At 44.2% G+C, this 22,712-nt stretch overlaps 16 non-coding genes and 14 pseudogenes across 16 annotated transcripts; all 30 read left to right on the forward strand.

Moving 5' to 3' along the window:
• The first annotated feature begins 65 nt into the window (after nucleotides 1-65).
• On the forward strand, nucleotides 66-184 carry LOC140018087 (5S ribosomal RNA). The gene has a single exon (XR_011824390.1). It is a non-coding gene; the product is annotated as a 5S ribosomal RNA (ribosomal RNA).
• A 413-nt stretch (nucleotides 185-597) lies between these two features.
• Nucleotides 598-715, forward strand: LOC140018035 (5S ribosomal RNA). Its single transcript, XR_011824337.1, has one exon. It is a non-coding gene; the product is annotated as a 5S ribosomal RNA (ribosomal RNA).
• Nucleotides 716-1,126: 411 nt separating this feature from the next.
• LOC140018476 (5S ribosomal RNA) lies at nucleotides 1,127-1,244 on the forward strand (annotated as a pseudogene).
• Nucleotides 1,245-2,171: 927 nt separating this feature from the next.
• LOC140018175 (5S ribosomal RNA) lies at nucleotides 2,172-2,290 on the forward strand. Its single transcript, XR_011824477.1, has one exon. It is a non-coding gene; the product is annotated as a 5S ribosomal RNA (ribosomal RNA).
• Nucleotides 2,291-2,701: 411 nt separating this feature from the next.
• Nucleotides 2,702-2,819, forward strand: LOC140019781 (5S ribosomal RNA; annotated as a pseudogene).
• A 925-nt stretch (nucleotides 2,820-3,744) lies between these two features.
• LOC140018011 (5S ribosomal RNA) lies at nucleotides 3,745-3,863 on the forward strand. The gene has a single exon (XR_011824314.1). It is a non-coding gene; the product is annotated as a 5S ribosomal RNA (ribosomal RNA).
• A 411-nt stretch (nucleotides 3,864-4,274) lies between these two features.
• On the forward strand, nucleotides 4,275-4,392 carry LOC140018982 (5S ribosomal RNA; annotated as a pseudogene).
• A 926-nt stretch (nucleotides 4,393-5,318) lies between these two features.
• On the forward strand, nucleotides 5,319-5,437 carry LOC140017615 (5S ribosomal RNA). Its single transcript, XR_011823923.1, has one exon. It is a non-coding gene; the product is annotated as a 5S ribosomal RNA (ribosomal RNA).
• Nucleotides 5,438-5,848: 411 nt separating this feature from the next.
• Nucleotides 5,849-5,966, forward strand: LOC140019782 (5S ribosomal RNA; annotated as a pseudogene).
• A 926-nt stretch (nucleotides 5,967-6,892) lies between these two features.
• On the forward strand, nucleotides 6,893-7,011 carry LOC140017681 (5S ribosomal RNA). The gene has a single exon (XR_011823987.1). It is a non-coding gene; the product is annotated as a 5S ribosomal RNA (ribosomal RNA).
• Nucleotides 7,012-7,422: 411 nt separating this feature from the next.
• LOC140018983 (5S ribosomal RNA) lies at nucleotides 7,423-7,540 on the forward strand (annotated as a pseudogene).
• A 926-nt stretch (nucleotides 7,541-8,466) lies between these two features.
• On the forward strand, nucleotides 8,467-8,585 carry LOC140017175 (5S ribosomal RNA). The gene has a single exon (XR_011823488.1). It is a non-coding gene; the product is annotated as a 5S ribosomal RNA (ribosomal RNA).
• A 411-nt stretch (nucleotides 8,586-8,996) lies between these two features.
• LOC140018985 (5S ribosomal RNA) lies at nucleotides 8,997-9,114 on the forward strand (annotated as a pseudogene).
• Nucleotides 9,115-10,040: 926 nt separating this feature from the next.
• LOC140017816 (5S ribosomal RNA) lies at nucleotides 10,041-10,159 on the forward strand. Its single transcript, XR_011824122.1, has one exon. It is a non-coding gene; the product is annotated as a 5S ribosomal RNA (ribosomal RNA).
• A 411-nt stretch (nucleotides 10,160-10,570) lies between these two features.
• Nucleotides 10,571-10,688, forward strand: LOC140018986 (5S ribosomal RNA; annotated as a pseudogene).
• Nucleotides 10,689-11,614: 926 nt separating this feature from the next.
• Nucleotides 11,615-11,733, forward strand: LOC140017176 (5S ribosomal RNA). The gene has a single exon (XR_011823489.1). It is a non-coding gene; the product is annotated as a 5S ribosomal RNA (ribosomal RNA).
• Nucleotides 11,734-12,144: 411 nt separating this feature from the next.
• Nucleotides 12,145-12,262, forward strand: LOC140018987 (5S ribosomal RNA; annotated as a pseudogene).
• A 928-nt stretch (nucleotides 12,263-13,190) lies between these two features.
• LOC140017177 (5S ribosomal RNA) lies at nucleotides 13,191-13,309 on the forward strand. The gene has a single exon (XR_011823490.1). It is a non-coding gene; the product is annotated as a 5S ribosomal RNA (ribosomal RNA).
• Nucleotides 13,310-13,723: 414 nt separating this feature from the next.
• Nucleotides 13,724-13,842, forward strand: LOC140018187 (5S ribosomal RNA). The gene has a single exon (XR_011824488.1). It is a non-coding gene; the product is annotated as a 5S ribosomal RNA (ribosomal RNA).
• A 413-nt stretch (nucleotides 13,843-14,255) lies between these two features.
• LOC140018036 (5S ribosomal RNA) lies at nucleotides 14,256-14,373 on the forward strand. The gene has a single exon (XR_011824338.1). It is a non-coding gene; the product is annotated as a 5S ribosomal RNA (ribosomal RNA).
• A 411-nt stretch (nucleotides 14,374-14,784) lies between these two features.
• Nucleotides 14,785-14,902, forward strand: LOC140018477 (5S ribosomal RNA; annotated as a pseudogene).
• A 927-nt stretch (nucleotides 14,903-15,829) lies between these two features.
• On the forward strand, nucleotides 15,830-15,948 carry LOC140018176 (5S ribosomal RNA). The gene has a single exon (XR_011824478.1). It is a non-coding gene; the product is annotated as a 5S ribosomal RNA (ribosomal RNA).
• Nucleotides 15,949-16,359: 411 nt separating this feature from the next.
• On the forward strand, nucleotides 16,360-16,477 carry LOC140019783 (5S ribosomal RNA; annotated as a pseudogene).
• A 925-nt stretch (nucleotides 16,478-17,402) lies between these two features.
• Nucleotides 17,403-17,520, forward strand: LOC140018333 (5S ribosomal RNA; annotated as a pseudogene).
• Nucleotides 17,521-18,444: 924 nt separating this feature from the next.
• On the forward strand, nucleotides 18,445-18,563 carry LOC140018188 (5S ribosomal RNA). The gene has a single exon (XR_011824489.1). It is a non-coding gene; the product is annotated as a 5S ribosomal RNA (ribosomal RNA).
• A 413-nt stretch (nucleotides 18,564-18,976) lies between these two features.
• LOC140017834 (5S ribosomal RNA) lies at nucleotides 18,977-19,094 on the forward strand. Its single transcript, XR_011824140.1, has one exon. It is a non-coding gene; the product is annotated as a 5S ribosomal RNA (ribosomal RNA).
• Nucleotides 19,095-19,505: 411 nt separating this feature from the next.
• Nucleotides 19,506-19,623, forward strand: LOC140018478 (5S ribosomal RNA; annotated as a pseudogene).
• Nucleotides 19,624-20,549: 926 nt separating this feature from the next.
• On the forward strand, nucleotides 20,550-20,668 carry LOC140018193 (5S ribosomal RNA). The gene has a single exon (XR_011824495.1). It is a non-coding gene; the product is annotated as a 5S ribosomal RNA (ribosomal RNA).
• A 411-nt stretch (nucleotides 20,669-21,079) lies between these two features.
• On the forward strand, nucleotides 21,080-21,197 carry LOC140019784 (5S ribosomal RNA; annotated as a pseudogene).
• A 925-nt stretch (nucleotides 21,198-22,122) lies between these two features.
• LOC140018334 (5S ribosomal RNA) lies at nucleotides 22,123-22,240 on the forward strand (annotated as a pseudogene).
• The last annotated feature ends 472 nt before the right edge of the window (nucleotides 22,241-22,712 follow it).

Genomic DNA, 22,712 nt, shown 5'->3' on the forward strand with positions numbered 1-22,712 from the left:
CCAGAAAAGCCAAACTGCTTCACAGGACGTGGCAGTTTAAAAGAATAAAGCGAAAGGAACATGGCGGGTGCGATCATACCAGCACTAATGCACCCGATCCCATCAGAACTCCAAAGTTAAGCGTGCTTGGGCGAGAGTAGTACTAGGATGGGAGACCCCCTGGGAAGTCCTCGTGTTGCACCCCTCCCTTTTTTGTTTCGAAATCCAAATTTTCCCTTCGTTCTTTATGCTGTAGTAATTTAGCTCCGTCGGAACGATTGCTTTATATTTTGCTTCTTATCGAAGTATGAAGGCGGATCTGAAGGCGCGAGACAAGTCAGGAACGGTACGGCTGGATCGAAGCCCGGATCGTCGGTCAATGTTGTCGGCGCAAATGTATAAGCGCAAGCATGAAGGATCAATTTCAGGATAATTGAGAGTTGCGCGACGAGGGAAAAAAAAATGGTGCAAATCAACAAGAAAAAAATGTAAAAGTAAATAAATAAAAGGATGAGGGGAAATTCTTGAATTGACGCTTAAAATGAATTCGGGTCCAGAAAAGCCACACTGCTTCACAGGACGGGGCAGTTTAAAAGAATAAAGCGAAAGGAACATGGCGGGTGCGATCATACCAGCACTAATGCACCAGATCCCATCAGAACTCCGAAGTTAAGCGTGCTTGGGCGAGAGTAGTACTAGGATGGGTGACCCCTGGGAAGTCCTCGTGTTGCACCCCTCCCTTTTTTGTTTCGAAATCCAAATTTCCCCTTCGTTCTTTATGCTGTAGTAATTTAGCTCCGTCGGAACGATTGCTTTATATTTTGCTTCTTATCGAAGCATGAAGGCGGATCTGAAGGCGCGAGACAAGTCAGGAACGGTACGGCTGGATCGAAGCCCGGATCGTCGGTCAAAGTTGTCGGCGCAAATGTATAAGCGCAAGCGTGAAGGATCACTTTCTGGATAATTGAGAGTTGTGCGACGAGGGAAAAAAAAGGTGCAAAGCAACAAGAAAAAAATATAAAAGTAAATAAATAAAAGGATGAGAGGAAATTCATGAACTGACGCTTAGAATGAATTCGGGTCCAGAAAAGCCAAACTGCTTCACAGGACGTGGCAGTTTAAAAGAATAAAGCGAAAGGAACATGGCGGGTGCGATCATACCAGCACTAATGCACCGGATCCCATCAGAACTCCGAAGTTAAGCGTGCTTGGGCGACGGTAGTACTAGGATGGGTGACCCTAGGCCTGTCAACGGGTCGGGTCTAGACCCGGATCCGGATCGGATCCCTGAAATTTTTGCGGGTATGGGTAGGGATTTAATTCCGTTATCCGGATCCGGATCCGTTTTTTCAAACAAAAAAACGGGTCGGATACGGAATATGGTATTCCGACCCGTATTAGACCCGGATCCGGATATAAATGATTTAATAATTTATAAAAAATATATATTATCAATATAATTTGATTAGGATGATGTATTTGAGTAAAATCAATTTGATTTATTTTCTTATTTGGTTTTTTCTTTACATTAGCTAGAAATTTGTTTACAAATATATCTTTTTCTCTTTTTTGTTAGAAATTATAAATTTTGGCAAATTTGTTCGGGTAGACCCGACCCGGATCCGAGACTCGCCGGGTCCGGATCCGGAACACAGAATAAAAGACCCGTCGGGTAAACGGGTCGGATCCGGGTCCGGGTCCGGAATAATGAATTCCGGCCCGGACCCGGCCCGTTGACACCCCTAGGTGACCCCCTGGGAAATCTTCGTGTTGCACCCCTCCCTTTTTTGTTTCGAAATCCAAATTTCCCCTTCGTTCTTTATGCTGTAGTAATTTAGCTCCGTCGGAACGATTGCTTTTTATTTTGCTTCTCATCGAAGCATGAAGGCGGATCTGAAGGCGCGAGACAAGTCAGGAACGGTACGGCTGGATCGAAGCCCGGATCGTCGGTCAAAGTTGTCGGCGCAAATGTATAAGCGCAAGCGTGAAGGATCAATTTCAGGATAATTGAGAGTTGCGCGACGAGGGAAAAAAAAATGGTGCAAATCAACAAGAAAAAAATGTAAAAGTAAATAAATAAAAGGATGAGGGGAAATTCTTGAATTGACGCTTAAAATGAATTGGGGTCCATAAAAGCCACACTGCTTCACAGGACGGGGCAGTTTAAAAGAATAAAGCGAAAGGAACATGGCGGGTGCGATGATACCAGCACTAATGCATTGGATCCCATCAGAACTCCGAATTTAAGCGTGCTTGGGCGAGAGTAGTACTAGGATGGGTGACCCCCTGGGAAGTCCTCGTGTTGCACCCCTCCCTTTTTTGTTTCGAAATCCAAATTTCCCCTTCGTTCTTTATGCTGTAGTAATTTAGCTCCGTCGGAACGATTGCTTTATATTTTGCTTCTTATCGAAGCATGAAGGCGAATCTGAAGGCGCGAGACAAGTCAGGAACGGTACGGCTGGATCGAAGCCCGGATCGTCGGTCAAAGTTGTCGGCGCAAATGTATAAGCGCAAGCGTGAAGGATCAATTTAAGGATAATTGAGAGTTGTGCGACGAGGGAAAAAAAAGGTGCAAAGCAACAAGAAAAAAATATAAAAGTAAAAAAATAAAAGGATGAGAGGAAATTCATGAATTGACGCTTAGACTGAATTCGGGTCCAGAAAAGCCAAACTGCTTCACAGGACGTGGCAGTTTAAAAGAATAGAGCGAAAGGAACATGGCGGGTGCGATCATACCAGCACTAATGCACCGGATCCCATCAGAACTTCGAAGTTAAGCGTGCTTGGGCGACAGTAGTACTAGGATGGGTGACCCTAGGCCGGTCAACGGGTCGGGTCTACACCCGGATCCGGATCGGATCCCTGAAATTTTTGCGGGTATGGGTAGGGATCTAATTCCGTTATCCGGATCCGGATCCGTTTTTTCAAACAAAAAAACGGGTCGGATACGGAATATAGTATTCCGACCCGTATTAGACCCGGATCCGGATATAAATGATTTAATAATTTATAAAAAATATATATTATCAATATAATTTGATTAGGATGATGTATTTGAGTAAAATCAATTTGATTTATTTTCTTATTTGGTTTTTTCTTTGCATTAGTTAGAAATTAGTTTACAAATATATCTTTTTCTCTTTTTTGTTAGAAATTATAAATTTTGGCAAATTTGTTCGGGTAGACCCGACCCGGATCCGAGACTCGCCGGGTCCGGATCCGGAACACCGAATAAAAGACCCGTCGGGTAAACGGGTCGGATCCGGGGCCGGGTCCAGAATAATGAATTCCGGCCCGGACCCGGCACGTTGACACCCCTAGGTGACCCTCTGGGAAATCCTCGTGTTGCACCCCTCCCTTTTTTGTTTCGAAATCCAAATTTCCCCTTCGTTCTTTATGCTGTAGTAATTTAGCTCCGTCGGAACGATTGCTTTATATTTTGCTTCTTATCGAAGCATGAAGGCGGATCTGAAGGCGCGAGACAAGTCAGGAACGGTACGGCTGGATCGAAGCCCGGATCGTCGGTCAAAGTTGTCGGCGCAAATGTATAAGCGCAAGCGTGAAGGATCACTTTCAGGATAATTGAGAGTTGTGCGACGAGTGAAAAAAAAGGTGCAAAGCAACAAGAAAAAAATATAAAAGTAAATAAATAAAAGGATGAGAGGAAATTCATGAACTGACGCTTAGAATGAATTCGGGTCCAGAAAAGCCAAACTGCTTCACAGGACGTGGCAGTTTAAAAGAATAAAGCGAAAGGAACATGGCGGGTGCGATCATACCAGCACTAATGCACCGGATCCCATCAGAACTCCGAAGTTAAGCGTGCTTGGGCGACAATAGTACTAGGATGGGTGACCCCCTGGGAAGTCCTCGTGTTGCACCCCTCCCTTTTTTGTTTCGAAATCCAAATTTCCCCTTCGTTCTTTATGCTGTAGTAATTTAGCTCCGTCGGAACGATTGCTTTATATTTTGCTTCTTATCGAAGCATGAATGCGGATCTGAATGCGCGAGACAAGTCAGGAACGGTACGGCTGGATCGAAGCCCGGATCGTCGGTCAAAGTTGTCGGCGCAAATGTATAAGCGCAAGCGTGAAGGATCACTTTCAGGATAATTGAGAGTTGTGCGACGAGGGAAAAAAAAGGTGCAAAGCAACAAGAAAAAAATATAAAAGTAAATAAATAAAAGGATGAGAGGAAATTCATGAACTGACGCTTAGAATGAATTCGGGTCCAGAAAAGCCAAACTGCTTCACAGGACGTGGCAGTTTAAAAGAATAAAGCGAAAGGAACATGGCGGGTGCGATCATACCAGCACTAATGCACCGGATCCCATCAGAACTCCGAAGTTAAGCGTGCTTGGGCGACAGTAGTACTAGGATGGGTGACCCTAGGCCTGTCAACGGGTCGGGTCTAGACCCGGATCCGGATCGGATCCCTGAAATTTTTGCGGGTATGGGTACGGATTTAATTCCGTTAACCGGATCCGGATCCGTTTTTTCAAACAAAAAAACGGGTCGAATACGGAATATAGTATTCCGACCCGTATTAGACCCGGATCCGGATATAAATGATTTAATAATTTATAAAAAAAATATATTATCAATATAATTTGATTAGGATGATGTATTTGAGTAAAATCAATTTGATTTATTTTCTTATTTGGTTTTTTCTTTGCATTAGCTAGAAATTTGTTTACAAATATATCTTTTTCTCTTTTTGTTAGAAATTATAAATTTTGGCAAATTTGTTCGGGTAGACCCGACCCGGATCCGAGACTCGCCGGGTCCGGATCCGGAACACAGAATAAAAGACCCGTCGGGTAAACGGGTCGGATCCGGGTCCGGGTCCGGAATAATGAATTCCGGCCCGGACCCGGCCCGTTGACACCCCTAGGTGACCCCCTGGGAAATATTCGTGTTGCACCCCTCCCTTTTTTGTTTCGAAATCCAAATTTCCCCTTCGTTCTTTATGCTGTAGTAATTTAGCTCCGTCGGAACGATTGCTTTATATTTTGCTTCTCATCGAAGCATGAAGGCGGATCTGAAGGCGCGAGACAAGTCAGGAACGGTACGGCTGGATCGAAGCCCGGATCGTCGGTCAAAGTTGTCGGCGCAAATGTATAAGCGCAAGCGTGAAGGATCAATTTCAGGATAATTGAGAGTTGCGCGACGAGGGAAAAAAAAATGGTGCAAATCAACAAGAAAAAAATTTAAAAGTAAATAAATAAAAGGATGAGGGGAAATTCTTGAATTGACGCTTAAAATGAATTCGGGTCCAGAAAAGCAACACTGCTTCACAGGACGGGACAGTTTAAAAGAATAAAGCGAAAGGAACATGGCGGGTGCGATCATACCAGCACTAATGCACCAGATCCCATCAGAACTCCGAAGTTAAGCGTGCTTGGGCGAGAGTAGTACTAGGATGGGTGACCCCCTGGGAAGTTCTCGTGTTGCACCCCTCCCTTTTTTGTTTCGAAATCCAAATTTCCCCTTCGTTCTTTATGCTGTAGTAATTTAGCTCCGTCGGAACGATTGCTTTATATTTTGCTTCTTATCGAAGCATGAAGGCGAATCTGAAGGCGCGAGACAAGTCAGGAACGGTACGGCTGGATCGAAGCCCGGATCGTCGGTCAAAGTTGTCGGCGCAAATGTATAAGCGCAAGCGTGAAGGATCAATTTCAGGATAATTGAGAGGTGGGCGACGAGGGAAAAAAAAGGTGCAAAGCAACAAGAAAAAAAAATAAAAGTAAATAAATAAAAGGATGAGAAGAAATTCATGAATTGACGCTTAGAATGAATTCGGGTCCAGAAAAGCCAAACTGCTTCACAGGACGTGGCAGTTTAAAAGAATAAAGCGAAAGGAACATGGCGGGTGCGATCATACCAGCACTAATGCACCGGATCCCATCAGAACTTCGAAGTTAAGCGTGCTTGGGCGACAGTAGTACTAGGATGGGTGACCCTAGGCCGGTCAACGGGTCGGGTCTACACCCGGATCCGGATCGGATCCCTGAAATTTTTGCGGGTATAGGTAGGGATTTAATTCCGTTATCCGGATCCGGATCCGTTTTTTCAAACAAAAAAACGGGTCGAATACGGAATATAGTATTCCGACCCGTATTAGACCCGGATCCGGATATAAATGATTTAATAATTTATAAAAAATATATATTATCAATATAATTTGATTAGGATGATGTATTTGAGTAAAATCAATTTGATTTATTTTCTTATTTGGTTTTTTCTTTGCATTAGCTAGAAATTTGTTTACAAATATATCTTTTTCTCTTTTTGTTAGAAATTATAAATTTTGGCAAATTTGTTCGGGTAGACCCGACCCGGATCCGAGACTCGCCGGGTCCGGATCCGGAACACCGAATAAAAGACCCGTCGGGTAAACGGGTCGGATCCGGGTCCGGGTCCAGAATAATGAATTCCGGCCCGGACCCGGCCCGTTGACACCCCTAGGTGACCCCCTGGGAAATCCTCGTGTTGCACCCCTCCCTTTTTTGTTTCGAAATCCAAATTTCCCCTTCGTTCTTTATGCTGTAGTAATTTAGCTCCGTCGGAACGATTGCTTTATATTTTGCTTCTCATCGAAGCATGAAGGCGGATCTGAAGGCGCGAGACAAGTCAGGAACGGTACGGCTGGATCGAAGCCCGGATCGTCGGTCAAAGTTGTCGGCGCAAATGTATAAGCGCAAGCGTGAAGGATCAATTTCAGGATAATTGAGAGTTGCGCGACGAGGGAAAAAAAAATGGTGCAAATCAACAAGAAAAAAATTTAAAAGTAAATAAATAAAAGGATGAGGGGAAATTCTTGAATTGACGCTTAAAATGAATTCGGGTCCAGAAAAGCCACACTGCTTCACAGGACGGGGCAGTTTAAAAGAATAAAGCGAAAGGAACATGGCGGGTGCGATCATACCAGCACTAATGCACCAGATCCCATCAGAACTCCGAAGTTAAGCGTGCTTGGGCGAGAGTAGTACTAGGATGGGTGACCCCCTGGGAAGTCCTCGTGTTGCACCCCTCCCTTTTTTGTTTCGAAATCCAAATTTCCCCTTCGTTCTTTATGCTGTAGTAATTTAGCTCCGTCGGAACGATTGCTTTATATTTTGCTTCTTATCGAAGCATGAATGCGGATCTGAATGCGCGAGACAAGTCAGGAACGGTACGGCTGGATCGAAGCCCGGATCGTCGGTCAAAGTTGTCGGCGCAAATGTATAAGCGCAAGCGTGAAGGATCACTTTCAGGATAATTGAGAGTTGTGCGACGAGGGAAAAAAAAGGTGCAAAGCAACAAGAAAAAAATATAAAAGTAAATAAATAAAAGGATGAGAGGAAATTCATGAACTGACGCTTAGAATGAATTCGGGTCCAGAAAAGCCAAACTGCTTCACAGGACGTGGCAGTTTAAAAGAATAAAGCGAAAGGAACATGGCGGGTGCGATCATACCAGCACTAATGCACCGGATCCCATCAGAACTCCGAAGTTAAGCGTGCTTGGGCGACAGTAGTACTAGGATGGGTGACCCTAGGCCTGTCAACGGGTCGGGTCTAGACCCGGATCCGGATCGGATCCCTGAAATTTTTGCGGGTATGGGTACGGATTTAATTCCGTTAACCGGATCCGGATCCGTTTTTTCAAACAAAAAAACGGGTCGAATACGGAATATAGTATTCCGACCCGTATTAGACCCGGATCCGGATATAAATGATTTAATAATTTATAAAAAAAATATATTATCAATATAATTTGATTAGGATGATGTATTTGAGTAAAATCAATTTGATTTATTTTCTTATTTGGTTTTTTCTTTGCATTAGCTAGAAATTTGTTTACAAATATATCTTTTTCTCTTTTTGTTAGAAATTATAAATTTTGGCAAATTTGTTCGGGTAGACCCGACCCGGATCCGAGACTCGCCGGGTCCGGATCCGGAACACAGAATAAAAGACCCGTCGGGTAAACGGGTCGGATCCGGGTCCGGGTCCGGAATAATGAATTCCGGCCCGGACCCGGCCCGTTGACACCCCTAGGTGACCCCCTGGGAAATATTCGTGTTGCACCCCTCCCTTTTTTGTTTCGAAATCCAAATTTCCCCTTCGTTCTTTATGCTGTAGTAATTTAGCTCCGTCGGAACGATTGCTTTTTATTTTGCTTCTCATCGAAGCATGAAGGCGGATCTGAAGGCGCGAGACAAGTCAGGAACGGTACGGCTGGATCGAAGCCCGGATCGTCGGTCAAAGTTGTCGGCGCAAATGTATAAGCGCAAGCGTGAAGGATCAATTTCAGGATAATTGAGAGTTGCGCGACGAGGGAAAAAAAAATGGTGCAAATCAACAAGAAAAAAATGTAAAAGTAAATAAATAAAAGGATGAGGGGAAATTCTTGAATTGACGCTTAAAATGAATTGGGGTCCATAAAAGCCACACTGCTTCACAGGACGGGGCAGTTTAAAAGAATAAAGCGAAAGGAACATGGCGGGTGCGATCATACCAGCACTAATGCACCGGATCCCATCAGAACTCCGAAGTTAAGCGTGCTTGGGCGAGAGTAGTACTAGGATGGGTGACCCCCTGGGAAGTCCTCGTGTTGCACCCCTCCCTTTTTTGTTTCGAAATCCAAATTTCCCCTTCGTTCTTTATGCTGTAGTAATTTAGCTCCGTCGGAACGATTGCTTTATATTTTGCTTCTTATCGAAGCATGAAGGCGGATCTGAAGGCGCGAGACAAGTCAGGAACGGTACGGCTGGATCGAAGCCCGGATCGTCGGTCAAAGTTGTCGGCGCAAATGTATAAGCGCAAGCGTGAAGGATCACTTTCAGGATAATTGAGAGTTGTGCGACGAGGGAAAAAAAAGGTGCAAAGCAACAAGAAAAAAATATAAAAGTAAATAAATAAAAGGATGAGAGGAAATTCATGAACTGACGCTTAGAATGAATTCGGGTCCAGAAAAGCCAAACTGCTTCACAGGACGTGGCAGTTTAAAAGAATAAAGCGAAAGGAACATGGCGGGTGCGATCATACCAGCACTAATGCACCGGATCCCATCAGAACTCCGAAGTTAAGCGTGCTTGGGCGACAGTAGTACTAGGATGGGTGACCCTAGGCCTGTCAACGGGTCGGGTCTAGACCCGGATCCGGATCGGATCCCTGAAATTTTTGCGGGTATGGGTACGGATTTAATTCCGTTAACCGGATCCGGATCCGTTTTTTCAAACAAAAAAACGGGTCGAATACGGAATATAGTATTCCGACCCGTATTAGACCCGGATCCGGATATAAATGATTTAATAATTTATAAAAAAAATATATTATCAATATAATTTGATTAGGATGATGTATTTGAGTAAAATCAATTTGATTTATTTTCTTATTTGGTTTTTTCTTTGCATTAGCTAGAAATTTGTTTACAAATATATCTTTTTCTCTTTTTGTTAGAAATTATAAATTTTGGCAAATTTGTTCGGGTAGACCCGACCCGGATCCGAGACTCGCCGGGTCCGGATCCGGAACACAGAATAAAAGACCCGTCGGGTAAACGGGTCGGATCCGGGTCCGGGTCCGGAATAATGAATTCCGGCCCGGACCCGGCCCGTTGACACCCCTAGGTGACCCCCTGGGAAATCCTCGTGTTGCACCCCTCCCTTTTTTGTTTCGAAATCCAAATTTCCCCTTCGTTCTTTATGCTGTAGTAATTTAGCTCCGTCGGAACGACTGCTTTTTATTTTGCTTCTCATCGAAGCATGAAGGCGGATCTGAAGGCGCGAGACAAGTCAGGAACGGTACGGCTGGATCGAAGCCCGGATCGTCGGTCAAAGTTGTCGGCGCAAATGTATAAGCGCAAGCGTGAAGGATCAATTTCAGGATAATTGAGAGTTGCGCGACGAGGGAAAAAAAAATGGTGCAAATCAACAAGAAAAAAATGTAAAAGTAAATAAATAAAAGGATGAGGGGAAATTCTTGAATTGACGCTTAAAATGAATTGGGGTCCATAAAAGCCACACTGCTTCACAGGACGGGGCAGTTTAAAAGAATAAAGCGAAAGGAACATGGCGGGTGCGATCATACCAGCACTAATGCACCGGATCCCATCAGAACTCCGAAGTTAAGCGTGCTTGGGCGAGAGTAGTACAAGGATGGGTGACCCCCTGGGAAGTCCTCGTGTTGCACCCCTCCCTTTTTTGTTTCGAAATCCAAATTTCCCCTTCGTTCTTTATGCTGTAGTAATTTAGCTCCGTCGGAACGATTGCTTTATATTTTGCTTCTTATCGAAGCATGAAGGTGGATCTGAAGGCGCGAGACAAGTCAGGAACGGTGCGGCTGGATCGAAGCCCGGATCGTCGGTCAAAGTTGTCGGCGCAAATGTATAAGCGCAAGCGTGAAGGATCACTTTCAGGATAATTGAGAGTTGTGCGACGAGGGAAAAAAAAGGTGCAAAGCAACAAGAAAAAAATATAAAAGTAAATAAATAAAAGGATGAGAGGAAATTCATGAACTGACGCTTAGAATGAATTCGGGTCCAGAAAAGCCAAACTGCTTCACAGGACGTGGCAGTTTAAAAGAATAAAGCGAAAGGAACATGGCGGGTGCGATCATACCAGCACTAATGCACCGGATCCCATCAGAACTCCGAAGTTAAGCGTGCTTGGGCGACAGTAGTACTAGGATGGGTGACCCTAGGCCTGTCAACGGGTCGGGTCTAGACCCGGATCCGGATCGGATCCCTGAAATTTTTGCGGGTATGGGTACGGATTTAATTCCGTTAACCGGATCCGGATCCGTTTTTTCAAACAAAAAAACGGGTCGAATACGGAATATAGTATTCCGACCCGTATTAGACCCGGATCCGGATATAAATGATTTAATAATTTATAAAAAAAATATATTATCAATATAATTTGATTAGGATGATGTATTTGAGTAAAATCAACTTGATTTATTTTCTTATTTGGTTTTTTCTTTGCATTAGCTAGAAATTTGTTTACAAATATATCTTTTTCTCTTTTTGTTAGAAATTATAAATTTTGGCAAATTTGTTCGGGTAGACCCGACCCGGATCCGAGACTCGCCGGGTCCGGATCCGGAACACAGAATAAAAGACCCGTCGGGTAAACGGGTCGGATCCGGGTCCGGGTCCGGAATAATGAATTCCGGCCCGGACCCGGCCCGTTGACACCCCTAGGTGACCCCCTGGGAAATCTTCGTGTTGCACCCCTCCCTTTTTTGTTTCGAAATCCAAATTTCCCCTTCGTTCTTTATGCTGTAGTAATTTAGCTCCGTCGGAACGATTGCTTTTTATTTTGCTTCTCATCGAAGCATGAAGGCGGATCTGAAGGCGCGAGACAAGTCAGGAACGGTACGGCTGGATCGAAGCCCGGATCGTCGGTCAAAGTTGTCGGCGCAAATGTATAAGCGCAAGCGTGAAGGATCAATTTCAGGATAATTGAGAGTTGCGCGACGAGGGAAAAAAAAATGGTGCAAATCAACAAGAAAAAAATGTAAAAGTAAATAAATAAAAGGATGAGGGGAAATTCTTGAATTGACGCTTAAAATGAATTGGGGTCCATAAAAGCCACACTGCTTCACAGGACGGGGCAGTTTAAAAGAATAAAGCGAAAGGAACATGGCGGGTGCGATCATACCAGCACTAATGCACCGGATCCCATCAGAACTCCGAAGTTAAGCGTGCTTGGGCGAGAGTAGTACTAGGATGGGTGACCCCCTGGGAAGTCCTCGTGTTGCACCCCTCCCTTTTTTGTTTCGAAATCCAAATTTCCCCTTCGTTCTTTATGCTGTAGTAATTTAGCTCCGTCGGAACGATTGCTTTATATTTTGCTTCTTATCGAAGCATGAAGGCGGATCTGAAGGCGCGAGACAAGTCAGGAACGGTACGGCTGGATCGAAGCCCGGATCGTCGGTCAAAGTTGTCGGCGCAAATGTATAAGCGCAAGCGTGAAGGATCACTTTCAGGATAATTGAGAGTTGTGCGACGAGGGAAAAAAAAGGTGCAAAGCAACAAGAAAAAAATATAAAAGTAAATAAATAAAAGGATGAGAGGAAATTCATGAACTGACGCTTAGAATGAATTCGGGTCCAGAAAAGCCAAACTGCTTCACAGGACGTGGCAGTTTAAAAGAATAAAGCGAAAGGAACATGGCGGGTGCGATCATACCAGCACTAATGCACCGGATCCCATCAGAACTCCGAAGTTAAGCGTGCTTGGGCGACAGTAGTACTAGGATGGGTGACCCTAGGCCTGTCAACGGGTCGGGTCTAGACCCGGATCCGGATCGGATCCCTAAAATTTTTGCGGGTATGGGTAGGGATTTAATTCCGTTATCCGGATCCGGATCCGTTTTTTCAAACAAAAAAACGGGTCGGATACGGAATATAGTATTCCGACCCGTATTAGACCCGGATCCGGATATAAATGATTTAATAATTTATAAAAAATATATATTATCAATATAATTTGATTAGGATGATGTATTTGAGTAAAATCAATTTGATTTATTTTCTTATTTGGTTTTTTCTTTGCATTAGTTAGAAATTAGTTTACAAATATATCTTTTTCTCTTTTTTGTTAGAAATTATAAATTTTGGCAAATTTGTTCGGGTAGACCCGACCCGGATCCGAGACTCGCCGGGTCCGGATCCGAAACACCGAATAAAAGACCCGTCGGGTAAACGGGTCGGATCCGGGTCCGGGTCCAGAATAATGAATTCCGGCCCGGTCCCGGCACGTTGACACCCCTAGGTGACCCCCTGGGAAATCCTCGTGTTGCACCCCTCCCTTTTTTGTTTCGAAATCCAAATTTCCCCTTCGTTCTTTATGCTGTAGTAATTTAGCTCCGTCGGAACGATTGCTTTATATTTTGCTTCTCATCGAAGCATGAAGGCGGATCTGAAGGCGCGAGACAAGTCAGGAACGGTACGGCTGGATCGAAGCCCGGATCGTCGGTCAAAGTTGTCGGCGCAAATGTATAAGCGCAAGCGTGAAGGATCAATTTCAGGATAATTGAGAGTTGCGCGACGAGGGAAAAAAAAAATGGTGCAAATCAACAAGAAAAAAATGTAAAAGTAAATAAATAAAAGGATGAGGGGAAATTCTTGAATTGACGCTTAAAATGAATTCGGGTCCAGAAAAGCCACACTGCTTCACAGGACGGGGCAGTTTAAAAGAATAAAGCGAAAGGAACATGGCGGGTGCGATCATACCAGCACTAATGCACCGGATCCCATCAGAACTCCGAAGTTAAGCGTGCTTGGGCGAGAGTAGTACTAGGATGGGTGACCCCCTGGGAAGTCCTCGTGTTGCACCCCTCCCTTTTTTGTTTCGAAATTCAAATTTTCCCTTCGTTCTTTATGCTGTAGTAATTTAGCTCCGTCGGAACGATTGCTTTATATTTTGCTTCTTATCGAAGTATGAAGGCGGATCTGAAGGCGCGAGACAAGTCAGTAACGGTACGGCTGGATCGAAGCCCGGATCGTCGGTCAAAGTTGTCGGCGCAAATGTATAAGCGCAAGCGTGAAGGATCAATTTCAGGATAATTGAGAGTTGCGCGACGAGGGAAAAAAAAAATGGTGCAAATCAACAAGAAAAAAATGTAAAAGTAAATAAATAAAAGGATGAGGGGAAATTCTTGAATTGACGCTTAAAATGAATTCGGGTCCAGAAAAGCCAAACTGCTTCACAGGACGTGGCAGTTTAAAAGAATAAAGCGAAAGGAACATGGCGGGTGCGATCATACCAGCACTAATGCACCCGATCCCATCAGAACTCCAAAGTTAAGCGTGATTGGGCGAGAGTAGTACTAGGATGGGAGACCCCCTGGGAAGTCCTCGTGTTGCACCCCTCCCTTTTTTGTTTCGAAATCCAAATTTTCCCTTCGTTCTTTATGCTGTAGTAATTTAGCTCCGTCGGAACGATTGCTTTATATTTTGCTTCTTATCGAAGTATGAAGGCGGATCTGAAGGCGCGAGACAAGTCAGGAACGGTACGGCTGGATCGAAGCCCGGATCGTCGGTCAATGTTGTCGGCGCAAATGTATAAGCGCAAGCATGAAGGATCAATTTCAGGATAATTGAGAGTTGCGCGACGAGGGAAAAAAAAATGGTGCAAATCAACAAGAAAAAAATGTAAAAGTAAATAAATAAAATGATGAGGGGAAATTCTTGAATTGACGCTTAAAATGAATTCGGGTCCAGAAAAGCCACACTGCTTCACAGGACGGGGCAGTTTAAAAGAATAAAGCGAAAGGAACATGGCGGGTGCGATCATACCAGCACTAATGCACCAGATCCCATCAGAACTCCGAAGTTAAGCGTGCTTGGGCGAGAGTAGTACTAGGATGGGTGACCCCTGGGAAGTCCTCGTGTTGCACCCCTCCCTTTTTTGTTTCGAAATCCAAATTTCCCCTTCGTTCTTTATGCTGTAGTAATTTAGCTCCGTCGGAACGATTGCTTTATATTTTGCTTCTTATCGAAGCATGAAGGCGGATCTGAAGGCGCGAGACAAGTCAGGAACGGTACGGCTGGATCGAAGCCCGGATCGTCGGTCAAAGTTGTCGGCGCAAATGTATAAGCGCAAGCGTGAAGGATCACTTTCTGGATAATTGAGAGTTGTGCGACGAGGGAAAAAAAAGGTGCAAAGCAACAAGAAAAAAATATAAAAGTAAATAAATAAAAGGATGAGAGGAAATTCATGAACTGACGCTTAGAATGAATTCGGGTCCAGAAAAGCCAAACTGCTTCACAGGACGTGGCAGTTTAAAAGAATAAAGCGAAAGGAACATGGCGGGTGCGATCATACCAGCACTAATGCACCGGATCCCATCAGAACTCCGAAGTTAAGCGTGCTTGGGCGACGGTAGTACTAGGATGGGTGACCCTAGGCCTGTCAACGGGTCGGGTCTAGACCCGGATCCGGATCGGATCCCTGAAATTTTTGCGGGTATGGGTAGGGATTTAATTCCGTTATCCGGATCCGGATCCGTTTTTTCAAACAAAAAAACGGGTCGGATACGGAATATGGTATTCCGACCCGTATTAGACCCGGATCCGGATATAAATGATTTAATAATTTATAAAAAATATATATTATCAATATAATTTGATTAGGATGATGTATTTGAGTAAAATCAATTTGATTTATTTTCTTATTTGGTTTTTTCTTTACATTAGCTAGAAATTTGTTTACAAATATATCTTTTTCTCTTTTTTGTTAGAAATTATAAATTTTGGCAAATTTGTTCGGGTAGACCCGACCCGGATCCGAGACTCGCCGGGTCCGGATCCGGAACACAGAATAAAAGACCCGTCGGGTAAACGGGTCGGATCCGGGTCCGGGTCCGGAATAATGAATTCCGGCCCGGACCCGGCCCGTTGACACCCCTAGGTGACCCCCTGGGAAATCTTCGTGTTGCACCCCTCCCTTTTTTGTTTCGAAATCCAAATTTCCCCTTCGTTCTTTATGCTGTAGTAATTTAGCTCCGTCGGAACGATTGCTTTTTATTTTGCTTCTCATCGAAGCATGAAGGCGGATCTGAAGGCGCGAGACAAGTCAGGAACGGTACGGCTGGATCGAAGCCCGGATCGTCGGTCAAAGTTGTCGGCGCAAATGTATAAGCGCAAGCGTGAAGGATCAATTTCAGGATAATTGAGAGTTGCGCGACGAGGGAAAAAAAAATGGTGCAAATCAACAAGAAAAAAATGTAAAAGTAAATAAATAAAAGGATGAGGGGAAATTCTTGAATTGACGCTTAAAATGAATTGGGGTCCATAAAAGCCACACTGCTTCACAGGACGGGGCAGTTTAAAAGAATAAAGCGAAAGGAACATGGCGGGTGCGATGATACCAGCACTAATGCATTGGATCCCATCAGAACTCCGAATTTAAGCGTGCTTGGGCGAGAGTAGTACTAGGATGGGTGACCCCCTGGGAAGTCCTCGTGTTGCACCCCTCCCTTTTTTGTTTCGAAATCCAAATTTCCCCTTCGTTCTTTATGCTGTAGTAATTTAGCTCCGTCGGAACGATTGCTTTATATTTTGCTTCTTATCGAAGCATGAAGGCGAATCTGAAGGCGCGAGACAAGTCAGGAACGGTACGGCTGGATCGAAGCCCGGATCGTCGGTCAAAGTTGTCGGCGCAAATGTATAAGCGCAAGCGTGAAGGATCAATTTAAGGATAATTGAGAGTTGTGCGACGAGGGAAAAAAAAGGTGCAAAGCAACAAGAAAAAAATATAAAAGTAAAAAAATAGAAGGATGAGAGGAAATTCATGAATTGACGCTTAGACTGAATTCGGGTCCAGAAAAGCCAAACTGCTTCACAGGACGTGGCAGTTTAAAAGAATAGAGCGAAAGGAACATGGCGGGTGCGATCATACCAGCACTAATGCACCGGATCCCATCAGAACTTCGAAGTTAAGCGTGCTTGGGCGACAGTAGTACTAGGATGGGTGACCCTAGGCCGGTCAACGGGTCGGGTCTACACCCGGATCCGGATCGGATCCCTGAAATTTTTGCGGGTATGGGTAGGGATTTAATTCCGTTATCCGGATCCGGATCCGTTTTTTCAAACAAAAAAACGGGTCGGATACGGAATATAGTATTCCGACCCGTATTAGACCCGGATCCGGATATAAATGATTTAATAATTTATAAAAAATATATATTATCAATATAATTTGATTAGGATGATGTATTTGAGTAAAATCAATTTGATTTATTTTCTTATTTGGTTTTTTCTTTGCATTAGTTAGAAATTAGTTTACAAATATATCTTTTTCTCTTTTTTGTTAGAAATTATAAATTTTGGCAAATTTGTTCGGGTAGACCCGACCCGGATCCGAGACTCGCCGGGTCCGGATCCGGAACACCGAATAAAAGACCCGTCGGGTAAACGGGTCGGATCCGGGGCCGGGTCCAGAATAATGAATTCCGGCCCGGACCCGGCACGTTGACACCCCTAGGTGACCCTCTGGGAAATCCTCGTGTTGCACCCCTCCCTTTTTTGTTTCGAAATCCAAATTTCCCCTTCGTTCTTTATGCTGTAGTAATTTAGCTCCGTCGGAACGATTGCTTTATATTTTGCTTCTTATCGAAGCATGAAGGCGGATCTGAAGGCGCGAGACAAGTCAGGAACGGTGCGGCTGGATCGAAGCCCGGATCGTCGGTCAAAGTTGTCGGCGCAAATGTATAAGCGCAAGCGTGAAGGATCACTTTCAGGATAATTGAGAGTTGTGCGACGAGGGAAAAAAAAGGTGCAAAGCAACAAGAAAAAAATATAAAAGTAAATAAATAAAAGGATGAGAGGAAATTCATGAACTGACGCTTAGAATGAATTCGGGTCCAGAAAAGCCAAACTGCTTCACAGGACGTGGCAGTTTAAAAGAATAAAGCGAAAGGAACATGGCGGGTGCGATCATACCAGCACTAATGCACCGGATCCCATCAGAACTCCGAAGTTAAGCGTGCTTGGGCGACAGTAGTACTAGGATGGGTGACCCTAGGCCGGTCAACGGGTCGGGTCTACACCCGGATCCGGATCGGATCCCTGAAATTTTTGCGGGTATGGGTAGGGATTTAATTCCGTTATCCGGATTCGGATCCGTTTTTTCAAACAAAAAAACGGGTCGGATACGGAATATAGTATTCCGACCCGTATTAGACCCGGATCCGGATATAAATGATTTAATAATTTATAAAAAAAATATATTATCAATATAATTTGATTAGGATGATGTATTTGAGTAAAATCAATTTGATTTATTTTCTTATTTGGTTTTTTCTTTGCATTAGCTAGAAATTTGTTTACAAATATATCTTTTTCTCTTTTTGTTAGAAATTATAAATTTTGGCAAATTTGTTCGGGTAGACCCGACCCGGATCCGAGACTCGCCGGGTCCGGATCCGGAACACAGAATAAAAGACCCGTCGGGTAAACGGGTCGGATCCGGGTCCGGGTCCGGAATAATGAATTCCGGCCCGGACCAGGCCCGTTGACACCCCTAGGTGACCCCCTGGGAAATCTTCGTGTTGCACCCCTCCCTTTTTTGTTTCGAAATCCAAATTTCCCCTTCGTTCTTTATGCTGTAGTAATTTAGCTCCGTCGGAACGATTGCTTTTTATTTTGCTTCTCATCGAAGCATGAAGGCGGATCTGAAGGCGCGAGACAAGTCAGGAACGGTACGGCTGGATCGAAGCCCGGATCGTCGGTCAAAGTTGTCGGCGCAAATGTATAAGCGCAAGCGTGAAGGATCACTTTCAGGATAATTGAGAGTTGTGCGACGAGGGAAAAAAAAGGTGCAAAGCAACAAGAAAAAAATATAAAAGTAAATAAATAAAAGGATGAGAGGAAATTCATGAACTGACGCTTAGAATGAATTCGGGTCCAGAAAAGCCAAACTGCTTCACAGGACGTGGCAGTTTAAAAGAATAAAGCGAAAGGAACATGGCGGGTGCGATCATACCAGCACTAATGCACCCGATCCCATCAGAACTCCAAAGTTAAGCGTGATTGGGCGAGAGTAGTACTAGGATGGGAGACCCCCTGGGAAGTCCTCGTGTTGCACCCCTCCCTTTTTTGTTTCGAAATCCAAATTTTCCCTTCGTTCTTTATGCTGTAGTAATTTAGCTCCGTCGGAACGATTGCTTTATATTTTGCTTCTTATCGAAGTATGAAGGCGGATCTGAAGGCGCGAGACAAGTCAGGAACGGTACGGCTGGATCGAAGCCCGGATCGTCGGTCAATGTTGTCGGCGCAAATGTATAAGCGCAAGCATGAAGGATCAATTTCAGGATAATTGAGAGTTGCGCGACGAGGGAAAAAAAAATGGTGCAAATCAACAAGAAAAAAATGTAAAAGTAAATAAATAAAAGGATGAGGGGAAATTCTTGAATTGACGCTTAAAATGAATTCGGGTCCAGAAAAGCCACACTGCTTCACAGGACGGGGCAGTTTAAAAGAATAAAGCGAAAGGAACATGGCGGGTGCGATCATACCAGCACTAATGCACCGGATCCCATCAGAACTCCGAAGTTAAGCGTGCTTGGGCGAGAGTAGTACTAGGATGGGTGACCCCTGGGAAGTCCTCGTGTTGCACCCCTCCCTTTTTTGTTTCGAAATCCAAATTTCCCCTTCGTTCTTTATGCTGTAGTAATTTAGCTCCGTCGGAACGATTGCTTTATATTTTGCTTCTTATCGAAGCATGAAGGCGGATCTGAAGGCGCGAGACAAGTCAGGAACGGTACGGCTGGATTGAAGCCCGGATCGTCGGTCAAAGTTGTCGGCGCAAATGTATAAGCGCAAGCGTGAAGGATCACTTTCTGGATAATTGAGAGTTGTGCGACGAGGGAAAAAAAAGGTGCAAAGCAACAAGAAAAAAATATAAAAGTAAATAAATAAAAGGATGAGAGGAAATTCATGAACTGACGCTTAGAATGAATTCGGGTCCAGAAAAGCCAAACTGCTTCACAGGACGTGGCAGTTTAAAAGAATAAAGCGAAAGGAACATGGCGGGTGCGATCATACCAGCACTAATGCACCGGATCCCATCAGAACTCCGAAGTTAAGCGTGCTTGGGCGACGGTAGTACTAGGATGGGTGACCCTAGGCCTGTCAACGGGTCGGGTCTAGACCCGGATCCGGATCGGATCCCTGAAATTTTTGCGGGTATGGGTAGGGATTTAATTCCGTTATCCGGATCCGGATCCGTTTTTTCAAACAAAAAAACGGGTCGGATACGGAATATGGTATTCCGACCCGTATTAGACCCGGATCCGGATATAAATGATTTAATAATTTATAAAAAATATATATTATCAATATAATTTGATTAGGATGATGTATTTGAGTAAAATCAATTTGATTTATTTTCTTATTTGGTTTTTTCTTTACATTAGCTAGAAATTTGTTTACAAATATATCTTTTTCTCTTTTTTGTTAGAAATTATAAATTTTGGCAAATTTGTTCGGGTAGACCCGACCCGGATCCGAGACTCGCCGGGTCCGGATCCGGAACACAGAATAAAAGACCCGTCGGGTAAACGGGTCGGATCCGGGTCCGGGTCCGGAATAATGAATTCCGGCCCGGACCCGGCCCGTTGACACCCCTAGGTGACCCCCTGGGAAATCTTCGTGTTGCACCCCTCCCTTTTTTGTTTCGAAATCCAAATTTCCCCTTCGTTCTTTATGCTGTAGTAATTTAGCTCCGTCGGAACGATTGCTTTTTATTTTGCTTCTCATCGAAGCATGAAGGCGGATCTGAAGGCGCGAGACAAGTCAGGAACGGTACGGCTGGATCGAAGCCCGGATCGTCGGTCAAAGTTGTCGGCGCAAATGTATAAGCGCAAGCGTGAAGGATCAATTTCAGGATAATTGAGAGTTGCGCGACGAGGGAAAAAAAATGGTGCAAATCAACAAGAAAAAAATGTAAAAGTAAATAAATAAAAGGATGAGGGGAAATTCTTGAATTGACGCTTAAAATGAATTGGGGTCCATAAAAGCCACACTGCTTCACAGGACGGGGCAGTTTAAAAGAATAAAGCGAAAGGAACATGGCGGGTGCGATGATACCAGCACTAATGCATTGGATCCCATCAGAACTCCGAATTTTAGCGTGCTTGGGCGAGAGTAGTACTAGGATGGGTGAGCCCCTGGGAAGTCCTCGTGTTGCACCCCTCCCTTTTTTGTTTCGAAATCCAAATTTCCCCTTCGTTCTTTATGCTGTAGTAATTTAGCTCCGTCGGAACGATTGCTTTATATTTTGCTTCTTATCGAAGCATGAAGGCGAATCTGAAGGCGCGAGACAAGTCAGGAACGGTACGGCTGGATCGAAGCCCGGATCGTCGGTCAAAGTTGTCGGCGCAAATGTATAAGCGCAAGCGTGAAGGATCAATTTAAGGATAATTGAGAGTTGTGCGACGAGGGAAAAAAAAGGTGCAAAGCAACAAGAAAAAAATATAAAAGTAAAAAAATAAAAGGATGAGAGGAAATTCATGAATTGACGCTTAGACTGAATTCGGGTCCAGAAAAGCCAAACTGCTTCACAGGACGTGGCAGTTTAAAAGAATAGAGCGAAAGGAACATGGCGGGTGCGATCATACCAGCACTAATGCACCGGATCCCATCAGAACTTCGAAGTTAAGCGTGCTTGGGCGACAGTAGTACTAGGATGGGTGACCCTAGGCCGGTCAACGGGTCGGGTCTACACCCGGATCCGGATCGGATCCCTGAAATTTTTGCGGGTATGGGTAGGGATTTAATTCCGTTATCCGGATCCGGATCCGTTTTTTCAAACAAAAAAACGGGTCGGATACGGAATATAGTATTCCGACCCGTATTAGACCCGGATCCGGATATAAATGATTTAATAATTTATAAAAAATATATATTATCAATATAATTTGATTAGGATGATGTATTTGAGTAAAATCAATTTGATTTATTTTCTTATTTGGTTTTTTCTTTGCATTAGTTAGAAATTAGTTTACAAATATATCTTTTTCTCTTTTTTGTTAGAAATTATAAATTTTGGCAAATTTGTTCGGGTAGACCCGACCCGGATCCGAGACTCGCCGGGTCCGGATCCGGAACACCGAATAAAAGACCCGTCGGGTAAACGGGTCGGATCCGGGGCCGGGTCCAGAATAATGAATTCCGGCCCGGACCCGGCACGTTGACACCCCTAGGTGACCCTCTGGGAAATCCTCGTGTTGCACCCCTCCCTTTTTTGTTTCGAAATCCAAATTTCCCCTTCGTTCTTTATGCTGTAGTAATTTAGCTCCGTCGGAACGATTGCTTTATATTTTGCTTCTTATCGAAGCATGAAGGCGGATCTGAAGGCGCGAGACAAGTCAGGAACGGTGCGGCTGGATCGAAGCCCGGATCGTCGGTCAAAGTTGTCGGCGCAAATGTATAAGCGCAAGCGTGAAGGATCACTTTCAGGATAATTGAGAGTTGTGCGACGAGGGAAAAAAAAGGTGCAAAGCAACAAGAAAAAAATATAAAAGTAAATAAATAAAAGGATGAGAGGAAATTCATGAACTGACGCTTAGAATGAATTCGGGTCCAGAAAAGCCAAACTGCTTCACAGGACGTGGCAGTTTAAAAGAATAAAGCGAAAGGAACATGGCGGGTGCGATCATACCAGCACTAATGCACCGGATCCCATCAGAACTCCGAAGTTAAGCGTGCTTGGGCGACAGTAGTACTAGGATGGGTGACCCTAGGCCGGTCAACGGGTCGGGTCTACACCCGGATCCGGATCGGATCCCTGAAATTTTTGCGGGTATGGGTAGGGATTTAATTCCGTTATCCGGATTCGGATCCGTTTTTTCAAACAAAAAAACGGGTCGGATACGGAATATAGTATTCCGACCCGTATTAGACCCGGATCCGGATATAAATGATTTAATAATTTATAAAAAATATATATTATCAATATAATTTGATTAGGATGATGTATTTGAGTAAAATCAATTTGATTTATTTTCTTATTTGGTTTTTTCTTTGCATTAGTTAGAAATTAGTTTACAAATATATCTTTTTCTCTTTTTTGTTAGAAATTATAAATTTTGGCAAATTTGTTCGGGTAGACCCGACCCGGATCCGAGACTCGCCGGGTCCGGATCCGAAACACCGAATAAAAGACCCGTCGGGTAAACGGGTCGGATCCGGGTCCGGGTCCAGAATAATGAATTCCGGCCCGGTCCCGGCACGTTGA

The sequence above is a fragment of the Coffea arabica genome, chromosome 11c, assembly GCF_036785885.1.
Source record: "Coffea arabica cultivar ET-39 chromosome 11c, Coffea Arabica ET-39 HiFi, whole genome shotgun sequence".
Taxonomy (NCBI): domain Eukaryota; kingdom Viridiplantae; phylum Streptophyta; class Magnoliopsida; order Gentianales; family Rubiaceae; genus Coffea; species Coffea arabica.